Source organism: Ranitomeya imitator, chromosome 1 (genome assembly GCF_032444005.1).
Source record: "Ranitomeya imitator isolate aRanImi1 chromosome 1, aRanImi1.pri, whole genome shotgun sequence".
Lineage (NCBI taxonomy): Eukaryota > Metazoa > Chordata > Amphibia > Anura > Dendrobatidae > Ranitomeya > Ranitomeya imitator.
In genome coordinates this window covers 179,490,055-179,501,818 of record NC_091282.1, presented here as the reverse complement: position 1 = coordinate 179,501,818, position 11,764 = coordinate 179,490,055, and the positions used below count along the sequence as shown (strand labels likewise).

At 47.4% G+C, this 11,764-nt stretch overlaps 1 protein-coding gene across 2 annotated transcripts in view; it reads left to right on the top strand.

Moving 5' to 3' along the window:
- Positions 1 to 1,584: 1,584 nt before the first annotated feature.
- Positions 1,585 to 11,764, top strand: part of PJA2 (praja ring finger ubiquitin ligase 2) — an 85,380-nt gene continuing 75,200 nt past the window's right edge. The window contains exon 1 of one of the 2 annotated variants that reach the window (XM_069752607.1): positions 1,585 to 1,685. The gene's annotated coding sequence lies outside the window, so the exon portion shown is untranslated. The remainder of the gene's footprint in view (positions 1,686 to 11,764) is intronic. The other variant, XM_069752617.1, reaches the window with a different exon arrangement.

The following is an 11,764-nucleotide window of genomic DNA, read 5'->3' as shown; positions in this document are numbered from 1 at the left end:
CTACGGCCGTAGAAAGCCGTATAATACGGATCAGTAAAATACGGCAGATAGGAGCAGGGGCATAGAGAATAATTGGGACGTTTGTTTGGCGAGTTTTACGGACGTATTTTCTGCGCTCTTACGTCCGTAAAACTCGCTAGTGTGACGGCAGCCTTGCTGTGAGCAGTGTCAGTGTGTTGCTGTGAGTATTATCAGTGTGTTGCTGTGAGCATTATCAGTGTGTTGCTATGAGCAATGTCAGTGTGTTGCTGTGAGCAGTGTCAGTGTGTTGCTGTGAGCATTATCAGTGTGTTGCTGTGAGCATTATCAGTGTGTTGCTATGAGCAATGTCAGTGTGTTGCTGTGAGCAGTGTCAGTGTGTTGCTGTGAGTATTAGCACTGTGTTGCTGTGCGCACTGTCTGTCAGTGTGTTGCTGTATTATCAGTGTGTTGCTGTGAGCAGTGTCAGTGTGTTGCTGTGAGCACTGTCTGTCAGTGTGTTGCTGTGAGTATTATCAGTGTGTTGCTGTGAGCATTATCAGTGTGTTGCTGTGAGCAGTGTCAGTGTGTTGCTGTGAGCAGTGTCAGGGTGTTGCTGTGAGCACTGTCTGTCAGTGTGTTGCTGTGAGCAGTGTCAGTGTGTTGCTGTATTATCAGTGTGTTGCTGTGAGCAGTGTCAGTGTGTTGCTGTATTATCAGTGTGTTGCTGTGAGCAGTGTCAGTGTGTTGCTGTGAGCAGTGTCAGTGTGTTGCTGTGAGCAGTGTCAGTGTGTTGCTGTGAGCAGTGTCAGTGTGTTGCTGTGAGCAGTGTCAGTGTGTTGCTGTGAACAGTGTCAGTGTGTTGCTGTGAGCAGTGTCAGTGTGTTGCTGTGAGCAGTGTCAGTGTGTTGCTGTGAGCAGTGTCAGTGTGTTGCTGTGAGCAGTGTCAGTGTGTTGCTGTGAGCAGTGTCAGTGTGTTGCTGTGAACAGTGTCAGTGTGTTGCTGTGAGCAGTGTCAGTGTGTTGCTGTGAGCAGTGTCAGTGTGTTGCTGTGAGCAGTGTCAGTGTGTTGCTGTGAGCGGTGTCAGTGTGTTGCTGTGAGCAGTGTCAGTGTGTTGCTGTGAGCATTATCAGTGTGTTGCTGTGAACAGTGTCAGTGTGTTGCTGTGAGCAGTGTCAGTGTGTTGCTGTGAGCAGTGTCAGTGTGTTGCTGTGAGCAGTGTCAGTGTGTTGCTGTGAGCAGTGTCAGTGTGTTGCTGTGAGCGGTGTCAGTGTGTTGCTGTGAGCAGTGTCAGTGTGTTGCTGTGAGCATTATCAGTGTGTTGCTGTGAGCAGTGTCAGTGTGTTGCTGTGAGCAGTGTCAGTGTGTTGCTGTGAGCAGTGTCAGTGTGTTGCTGTGAGCAGTGTCAGTGTGTTGCTGTGAGCAGTGTCAGGGTGCCGGCGTCAGACTCAGCATCACATTGTCAGGAGCTGCAGTGTTTTGGTGACAGGCAGCCGCGCAGTTCGTGCGTGCAGTTTGTTTCTTACTTGTGTAAGTTCTGATTGGCTGCTGAGCTTCTAGATCCCGCCTCTCCTCACTTACCTATTGGTTGGCTGTATGAAGGCTTTGAAAGACCATTGGCTATTGTCTTGACGTGTTTCTCCGGTGACGCCACGCAGTGTGAGGGAGGAAGCTGTGTAGGCAGCGGTGTCGGAGGTTCCGGACAGTGCGGGATACCGAGCAGCAGGTACAGCAGTGCTGCCGGTGGCGCGGGTGGGAGGACGAGCAGTTCCGGGGGTGTTCCGGCGTCTTGTAGGTGCAGTCGTCGTGAAATGAGCACAGGACGCTGCTGAGGCCTTCAGAGGGGGCGGAGCCACAGGGCTACATCACTCCCTGGCACTATATAAACACTTGTAGTGCCCAGGCCCGGGAGGTGGTGTGTGCTGGTTACCTGCAAGGCAGGGAAGGAACCCGGCAGATGACTACTGGTCATTGTAGTCCCCGGGAGATGCCTCCTGGTCACTGTAGTCCCCGGGAGATGCCTCCTGGTCACTGTAGTCCCCGGGAGATGCCTCCTGGTCACTGTAGTCCCCGGGAGGTGCCTCCTGATCACTGTAGTCCCCGGGAGGTGCCTCCTGGTCACTGTAGTCCCCGGGAGATGCCTCCTGGTCACTGTAGTCCCCGGGAGATGCCTCCTGGTCACTGTAGTCCCCGGGAGATGCCTCCTGGTCACTGTAGTCCCCGGGAGATGCCTCCTGGTCAGTGTAGTCCCCGGGAGATGCCTCCTGGTCACTGTAGTCCCCGGGAGATGCCTCCTGGTCAGTGTAGTCCCCGGGAGGTGCCTCCTGGTCACTGTAGTCCCCGGGAGGTGCCTCCTGGTCACTGTAGTCCCCGGGAGGTGCCTCCTGGTCACTGTAGTCCCCGGGAGGTGACTCCTGGTCACTGTAGTCCCCGGGAGGTGCCTCCTGGTCATTGTAGTCCCCGGGAGATGCCTCCTGGTCATTGTAGTCCCTGCTGCCCCTGGTGATTGTGTCTGAGGTTTTCCATATTAGCTGTGAGCACTGGGCCGGGTGCTGACGGGCGGTTAATGTGATTTTGGTAAAACATTGGCGCTTTGCTGATTTTTGTGGCAGAGTAAAGAATAGCATTTTGTCTATAAATATTAACCGTATTCTCAGCCCATACAGAGGTCCGGACAATAGTTTCCTGTTACTAGTATGGAATATGTCGTGGAATGATTTCCGCAGATCTTGGGGTCAGAACGCCCAAACCTGATGAGGCTAAAAAATAATATTCCACAAGTGACGGATCAGCGCCCCAGATTGTACCTTGTATTGTCCCTATGGGATCACATAAAGGACTAGTGCCCGATACCGGCTGACAGACGTATGAAGACATGAAGTCATCGGCCCCTCTCACCCGTCAGTGCAGTCGTGGGGTCAGGGTCACATTAGGTTATGTCATCGGATGTGATAAGCTAATGACACTCGGCTCAAACAGTGCTGCGAGCGTGAGCTGAGGGTCAGTGCTCTGTGCTCCCAGGAAATTGGTCACAGGTGAGGAGAAGGAGAGATTAGTTTCTCCATTGCCTGTCTCGGCGTATATCTGATTGTGCCCTTGGATGACATCTGAGTGCACTCCAATGTTTTGCACACACCCATTGACTTGAATGGGGTCTAACTCTGGTCAGAATGCAATGCAATTTCTCACATTGCACTTCTTCATAATTTACACCAGTGTGAGCGAGCCCTAAGGAAAAGTCTGCGTTCACTCCATTGCTGGTCTCTGCGCATATCGGACTACACTGGGATGGCATCTGAGTGCTGTCTGATGTTTCACACATACCCATAGACTTGTATGGGTGCATGTGAGCGGAGTTTGGCTGCCAATCACAGCATGCTGTGTTTGTTCTCTCATACCGAATCGCAGATCTGCACTGCCCCATAGTATAACATTGGGCCAAGTGCTATCTCATAAAACATCGGATGGCACTCGGCCATGCTATATGATCGTGTGAGCGAGGCCTAAGATTTGGAAAACCTCTTTTAATGGCCAAAAGCTTTCATTATTGAATTAGAAAATGCTTTTATTTTTAAGTTTCCTAACTATTTGGGAGATATTATGTTTTAATTTCCTTTCACATCTTAATGTTTCGCTAGAGGTGATGGGCATTTCTTAGGGTACCGTCACACTGAAACGACGCTGCAGCGATACGACAATGATGTTGATCGCTGCAGCGTCGCTGGAGAGCTGTCACACAGACAGCTCTCCAGCGACCAACAATCCCGAAGTCCCCTGGTAACCAGGGTAAACATCGGGTTACTAAGCGCAGGGCCGCGCTTAGTAACCCGATGGTTACCCTTGTTACCAGCGTACGTAAACGTAAAAAAAACAAACATTACATACTTACATTCCGTGTCTGTCCTCCGGCGCTCTGCTTACCTCTGCACTGTCAGCGCCGGTCAGCCGGAAAGCAGAGCGGTGACGTCACCGCTGTGCTTTTTGGCTGGCCGGCGCTGACACAGGATGCAGGAGGAGTGCAGAGAAGCAGAGCGCTGAAGGTAAGTATGTAGTGTTTGTTTTTTTTACGTTTACGCTGGTAACCAGGGTAAACATCGGGTTACTAAGCGCGGCCCTGCGCTTAGTAACCCGATGTTTACCCTGGTTACCAGTGAAGACATCGCTGAATAGGCGTCACACACGCCGATTCAGCGATGTCAGCGGTAGACCCAGCGACGAAAGAAAGTTTCAGACGATCTGCTACGACGTACGATTCTCAGCGGGGTCCCTGATCGCAGTAGCGTGTCAGACACAGCGAGATCGTAACGATATCGCTGGAACGTCACGGATCGTGCTGTCCTAGCGATCAAAGTAAAACTGTGTGACGGTACCCTTACAGAGGACTGATCATTTTTTCTCTTCAGGAGTGCACCACTTCCCTGCCTCCCAGATGATAAACTGTAGAGATGGCCGGGAACAGGACACCATAGAACTAAAAGTCATTTTAATGAAAAAGTAAACTGTGTGTTTTTAGAAACGCTTTGAATTTTTCCCATTTAGCCATATGAGACAACTCATTGTAAGTTAAAAAGAGTGTTTCAGTGCTCAAAGGTTTAACCCCTTTACCCCCAAGGGTGGTTTGCACTTTATGGACCGGGCCAATTTTTACAATTCTGACCACTGTCCCTTTTTGAGGTTATAACTCTGGAACGCTTCAATGGATCCCGGTGATTCTGACATTGTTTTCTCGTGACATATTGTACTTCATGATAGTGGTAAAATTTCTTTGATATTACCTGCGTTTAATTGTGAAAAAAATGGAAATTTGGCGAAAATTGTGAAAATTTCGCAATTTTCCAACTTTGAATTTTTATGCAATTAAATCAGAGATATGTCACACAAAATACTTAATAAGTTACATTTCTCACATGTCTACTTTACATCAGCACAATTTTGGAACCAAATTTTTTTTTTTTTGTTAGGGAGTTATAAGGGTTAAAAGTTGACCAGCAATTTCTTATTTTTACAAAACCATTTTTTTTAGGGACCACATCTCATTTGAAGTCATTTTGAGGGGTCTATATGATAGAAAATACCCAAGTGTGACACCATTCTAAAAACTGCACCCCTCAAGGTGCTCAAAACCACATTCAAGAAGTTTATTAACCCTTCAGGTGTTTCACAGGAATTTTTGGAATGTTTAAATAAAAATGAACATTTAACTTTTTTACACAAATAATTTACTTCAGCTCCAAATTGTTTTATTTTACCAAGGGTAACAGGAGAAAATGGACCCCAAGAGTTGTTGTACAATTTGTCCTGAGTACACCGATACCCCACATGTGGGGGTAAACCACTGTTTGGGCGCATGACAGAGCTCGGAAGCAAAGGAGCGCCATTTGACTTTTCAATGCAAAATTGACTGGAATTGAGATGGGACGCCATGTTGCGTTTGGAGAGCCACTGATGTGCCTAAACATTGAAACCCCCCACAAGTGACATCATTTTGGAAAGTAGACCCCCTAAGGAACTTATCTAGATGTGTGGTGAGCACTTTGACCTACCAAGGGCTTCACAGAAGTTTATAATGCAGAGCCGTAAAAATAAAACAAACATTTTTTTCTATTCGCCACGACAGCACCCACTAGAGAGAGGGGATCCGCCCCTAGGAACAGGAAACCTACAGAGAGATAAAAGGGGCGCCCCCCCCTCGCTCCTCAGTTGGTTTCCTGTTCCCAAGGAGGAAACCCTCAGAGAGAATCTTTGCAGCTAAGAAGAGGAAAAGCTCGCCTGGAACACAGCCTGTACGTCTCTGTTGAGCGACAGGGGCCCCAGAGCGAGCGTCAGAGACGGGTGTTCCTGTTGGTTCCCCCCTCATCTAAATACATCAGCAGCATGCCGGGATCACAACAGTCTCCCTGTTGGGAGACCGTTGGTTTTTGCTCCACCGCCTAAAGAATCCCCGTCAGCACATCAAGTAAGTGTCGCTATGGAAAGCGCTTACCCTCCGGCCACAGTGGGGCATGAACGGCCGCGGTAGCAGGAGCTTCTCTTCCTCTGCAGCATAGAAGGAAGACGCGCGAGCGCACATGCAGGCGCTGTATGGTCGGCGTACCCGGATGTAAAGAGGAACTTCCGGGTATGCGGGGTCAGCTGAGCGTGCTGGCGTGGACGCCTTGGACAGCGGTGGAGAGGGCTAATAAAGTTGGTCAGGTAAAAAAAAAAAAAAAAAAAAAAGGGGGGAGGAAAGATGGGGGCGTGTATCCCTTGTAAGAACGGCTCTATATAAGGCTGGAGACACATGGCACTGTGCGCACCATGTCGTCTCAGGAAGATATTGAGCGCCCACTGGAGGTTGTAATCCTGCCTAGTGGTGATGCTAATAAGAAAATCAGCGGACACTCAAAAATGAGTGATTCCACGGATAAATCAGGGAAAAAATCGTCCCGTTCCAAACCCCAGGCCGACCAGACAACTCTGCAGCCGGCTAAGCGGACGTCAAAATCTAAACATAAGCAGTGTAAGATATGTAATGAGCCCCTACCTGACTCATATATTAAGGAGCTATGTCAACATTGCATTGATAACACTTTACAGCAGGAGAGTTCGGTCAGGATGAATGACATACGTCTCATGATCCGGGAAGAGCTTCAGTCCTTGAGGGGTAGTCCGGCGGTTAATATGGAAAGGAGAAGTAGAAGGACTCTTTCACCTATAGCCGACACATCAGCAGAAAGTGGAGAGGTGGACTCAGACATCTCTCAGAGATTGGATTCCTCGGAGGAGGAAGATTATGTCTGTTTTCCTACAGACAATGTAAATAATTTGGTTAAAGCTGTAAGAGGAACAATGGGGGTGTCAGAGTCTAAAGATCCCCAGACACCACAGGACATCATGTTCGCAGGTTTATCGCAGCGAAAGGGCCAAGTATTCCCTGTGAATCAGGCCATTAAAGACCTTGTTAAAAAAGAATGGGCTAAAGGACAGAAGGGCTTTGTACCGGTATCATGTAAGAGGCGGTACCCCTTTGATGATGAGGACTTGGCAGTTTGGTCTAAAATTCCTAAAGTGGATGCGGCTGTGGCATCAACTTCTCGCCGATCCTCCTTACCCGTAGAGGATGCGGGCTCCTTGCCTGACCCCATGGATAGAAAATCAGACGCTCTGCTTAAAAGGTCATGGGAAGCTTGTGTCACGGCATTTAAACCGGCGATCTCAGCCACGTCCACTAGTAGATCTATGCTGGTCTGGCTGGAGCAGTTGGACCAAAATATTAAGAGTGGTGTATCTAGGGAGAAACTACGTGCCTCTATTCCTTTGATTAAGGGGGCGGCAGCCTTCATTTCTGATGCCTCTATAGACTCTCTCCACCTAGCAGCCAGAACAGCCAGCCTCACTAATACGGCACGACGCGCTTTATGGTTAAAGAATTGGAAAGGGGATGCCCAGTCCAGGGCTAAATTGTGTACTATACCCTGCCAGGGTGAGTACCTCTTTGGAACGGTCTTAGACGAAATTCTCACTAAGGCAGGTGAAAGGAAGAAGGGGTTCCCTAATCCCTTTATTCCTTCTTACAGAAGGGCGTTCAAGAAGCCACCATTCGGAAGGAAGGGAGGCTTCAAGGACAGATGGAATAACAAAGATTTCAAACAAAGAGGAAATTTGTTCAATAAGCGCCCCTTCAAGCCAGCAGATAAATTCCGCTGATTATATTTCACCGGTGGGAGGAAGACTAAAACAATTTAGTAAGCAGTGGAAAGACAGAACGGTTAATCCATGGGCCATTGATTTAATATCTTCAGGCCTCACATTAGACTTTATTAAAAGGCCTCCGGACTCCTTCCTCCTTACCACCTTAAGATCCAGGCCTCAACAAGAGGCACTTGAAACCGAAGTTAAATCCCTCATACTCAAACAAGTCCTGGTAGAGGTTCCATCTTCCCAGATAGGGAGGGGATTTTACTCTCCCTTATTTCTGATTAGTAAGCCTGATGGCTCTTTCAGAACTATAATTAACTTGAGAAAACTGAACTCCTTTATAAGACCCAAAACATTTAAAATGGAATCCATACGTTCGGCCATAAAAAATCTATTTCCAAACTGTTACATGGTAGTATTGGATCTTAAAGATGCTTATTACCATATTCCTATACACCATTTACATCAGCAATTTCTTCGGGTAGCAGTTTGTATAGAAGGGCAAATTCGTCATCTACAATACCGGGCAATGCCCTTCGGTTTATCTATGGCCCCAAGGGTTTTTACTAAATTGCTAGCGGAAGTAATGTCCTTTTTACGGGTAAAAGATACCTTGGTCATTCCGTATTTGGATGACCTATTGATTGTAGGTAAGAACTCCCTACAGTGTGAGCAGAGGTTACAGGAGGTAGTGTCATCCTTACAAAACCTGGGCTGGCTGGTTAATTGGGAAAAATCTAGACTCCAGCCAGTAACGTGTCAGAAATTCCTTGGGCTCCTTCTAGATTCAGTTGACCAGATTTGCAAGCTTCCTGAGGATAAGAAAACTTCCATATTCGATAAAGTGTCCTTAGCGATCAGAAAGCGTAGTATGTCATTAAGGAATGTCATGTCACTACTAGGTTCTCTAACATCGTGCATTCCTGCGGTCCAGTGGGCGCAGTTCCATACTAGGCATCTACAAAAATTTGTATTGGATGAGGACATTAAAAATAGAGGATGTCTGGATAGAACAGTTTTCCTAACGTCAGAAGTAGTACACTCCCTTATGTGGTGGTTGAATCGAAAAAATCTTTCGAGAGGGGTTCTATGGGTAATCACCCCTTCTAGTATAGTGACCACAGACGCTAGTCCTGAAGGCTGGGGGGCACATTTTCAGGATCAGTGGGTCCAGGGTCTTTGGTCCAGTTCAGAACTTAATAATTCCTCAAATGTCAAAGAGTTGAGGGCTATATACTACTCCCTACTTCACTTTCTTCCTCAGCTCAGCGGCTCTCACACAAGAGTATTCTCCGACAACACCACTGCGGTGGCGTATCTGAACCATCAAGGAGGTACAAGGTCGGACAAACTCAGAGAAGTGGCTTCAGACATCATGGAGTTGGCCGAAGGTCATCTGCTATCCTTGTCAGCAGTGCACATCAGGGGCATAGACAATTTTCATGCCGATTTCCTCAGCCGTCACACTCTTCATCAGGGAGAATGGATGCTGAACAGGAAGATTTTCAGATTAATAACAGCTCGATGGGGTGTTCCTCAAATAGACTTGTTTTCCACAAGAGCCAACCGTCAGGTCAGGAGGTTTGCCTCTCTATGCAGGGAGGACAAGCCGGACATACTCGATGCCCTCCAGGTACCATGGACATTCGACCTGGCCTATGCTTTCCCCCCATGGAATCTATTACCTATAGTAATAAGAAAAATAAGGGAGGAAGGCGCAAGAGTTCTGTTAATAGCCCCATTCTGGCCCAAAAGGCCATGGTTCTCATGGCTGAGGGCGATGTCAGTGTCAGACCCGTGGATTCTGCCTCAGTCCAAGGACTTGCTCTCTCAGGGACCATTCCTCCATCCTCAGGCAAAGGGCATGAACCTGACTGCCTGGAGTTTGAGAGGCAGTTACTAAGTATAAGGGGGTTTTCTAGTGGGTTAATTAACACTCTTATGAAGAGTAGAAAACCTTCAACTACTAGAATTTATGTTAGAATTTGGAGAAAATTTCTTCAATTCCATACTGCACAACTTTCATCTGAAGTTCCTATATTTCCAGTGTTGGAATTTCTACAAAGAGGTTTGGAATTAGGACTCTCCGTAAGCACTCTGAAGGTCCAGGTTTCAGCTTTAGGAGCTCTTTTTAATTATGATGTTGCGGGTAATAGGTGGATATCCCGATTTATATCTGCCTGTGAGCGTTCAAGACCAATTAGCATACCGCAGGTTCCTCAGTGGGATTTATCCATAGTCCTGGAAGCATTGACACAGCCACCGTTTGAGCCTCTCCAAACAGCCTCACTAAAAAATATTTCTTTGAAAACGGTATTGTTAGTGGCATTAGTTTCTGCTAGAAGAGTGAGTGATCTCCATGCATTATCTATAGATCCTCCCTTTTTATCTGTAACATCAGATAGGATAATTTTGAAAACAGACCCTTGTTATCTTCCTAAAGTAGCCACTACTTTTCATAGAGCCCAGGAGATCTTGTTACCTACCTTTTATGAGAACCACTCAACTACAGAAGAAGTAAAACTTCATACTCTAGATGTAAAAAGGATTGTGCTAGCCTATTTAGAGAGAACCAGGGACTGGAGGAAGAGTAGGGCTCTCTTTGTGTCTTTCCAGGGTAAAACCAAAGGTACCAGAGTGACAAAGAACACATTATCTCGCTGGATCAGAGAGGCCATAATCTTGGCGTATAAAGCTGGAGGTAGAGATCCTCCAATGCATATAGGAGCACACTCTACAAGAGCCTTGTCGACTTCCTGGGCAGAAAGGGCGAATGTGCCAATAGACCTTATATGTAAGGCTGCAACTTGGTCTTCACCTAATACCTTCTATAAACATTATAGATTAGATCTATCTTCTGCTTCTGATCTGACTTTTGGGGTATCGGTCCTTGACTCAGTAAACCCACCCAGTCTATAGTCTCTGAAATTCTCTCTAGTGGGTGCTGTCGTGGCGAATAGAAAATACCGGATTACTCACCGGTAATGCTCTTTTATAGAGCCCACGACAGCACCCTTTCACATCCCTCCCTTTTCTGTATATAGTCGCACGTGGTGCTTCTTTGGTGAGGTGTAAATATTAGAAGAAAGTAGCATAAGGTTGTAAATATGTATATATATATATATATATGGATATACCTGAACCTGTTAACTAAAACCTGGCGGCGGTTCCTCCTATTCTCTGTAAAACAACTGAGGAGCGAGGGGGGGCCGCCCCTTTTATCTCTCTGTAGGTTTCCTGTTCCTAGGGGCGGATCCCCTCTCTCTAGTGGGTGCTGTCGTGGGCTCTATAAAAGAGCATTACCGGTGAGTAATCCGGTATTTCCCACAAAAACTTTTTTTTTAGCTCCCAGTTTTGTATTTTCCCGAGGGTAACAGGCGAAATTGAACCCCAAAAGTTGTTGTCCAATTTGTCCTGAGTACGCTGATACCCCATATGTTGGGGTAAACCCCTGTTTGGGCACACGGGAGAGCTCGGAAGGGAAGGAGCACGGTTTTAATTTTTCAACGCAGAATTGGCTGGAATTGAGATCGGACGCGTTTGGAGAGCCCCTGATGTTCCTAAACAGTGTAAACTCCCCAATTATAACTGAAACCCTAATCCAAACACACCCCTAACCCTATTCCCAACCGTAAATGTAATCCTAGCCCTAACCCTAGCCCTAACCCTAATGGGAAAATGGGAATAAATACATTTTTTAAATTTTTTAATTTTTCCCTAACTAAGGCTACGTTCACATTAGCGTTGCGCGCCGCTGCGTCGGCGACGCAACGCACGACGCACGCAAAAGCGCGTGCAAACGCACGCAAAAACGCTGCGTTTTGCGACGCGTGCGTCGTTTTTTGACGAAAATCGGACGCAAGAAAAATGCAACTTGTTGCATTTTCTTGCGTCCGACGCTAGCGTCAAAAACGACGCACGTGTCGGAAAACGCAACGCGAAATACGCATGCGTCCCCCATGTTAAACATAGGGGCGCATGACGCGTGCGTCGCCGCTGCGTTTCCCGACGCAGCGTCGGGAAACGCTAATGTGAACGTAGCCTAAGGGAGTGATGAAGGGGGGGGCTTTGATTTACTTTTAGGCCATGTTCACACAGTGCGTTTTTTACCGCGGAACCGCGGCGGTT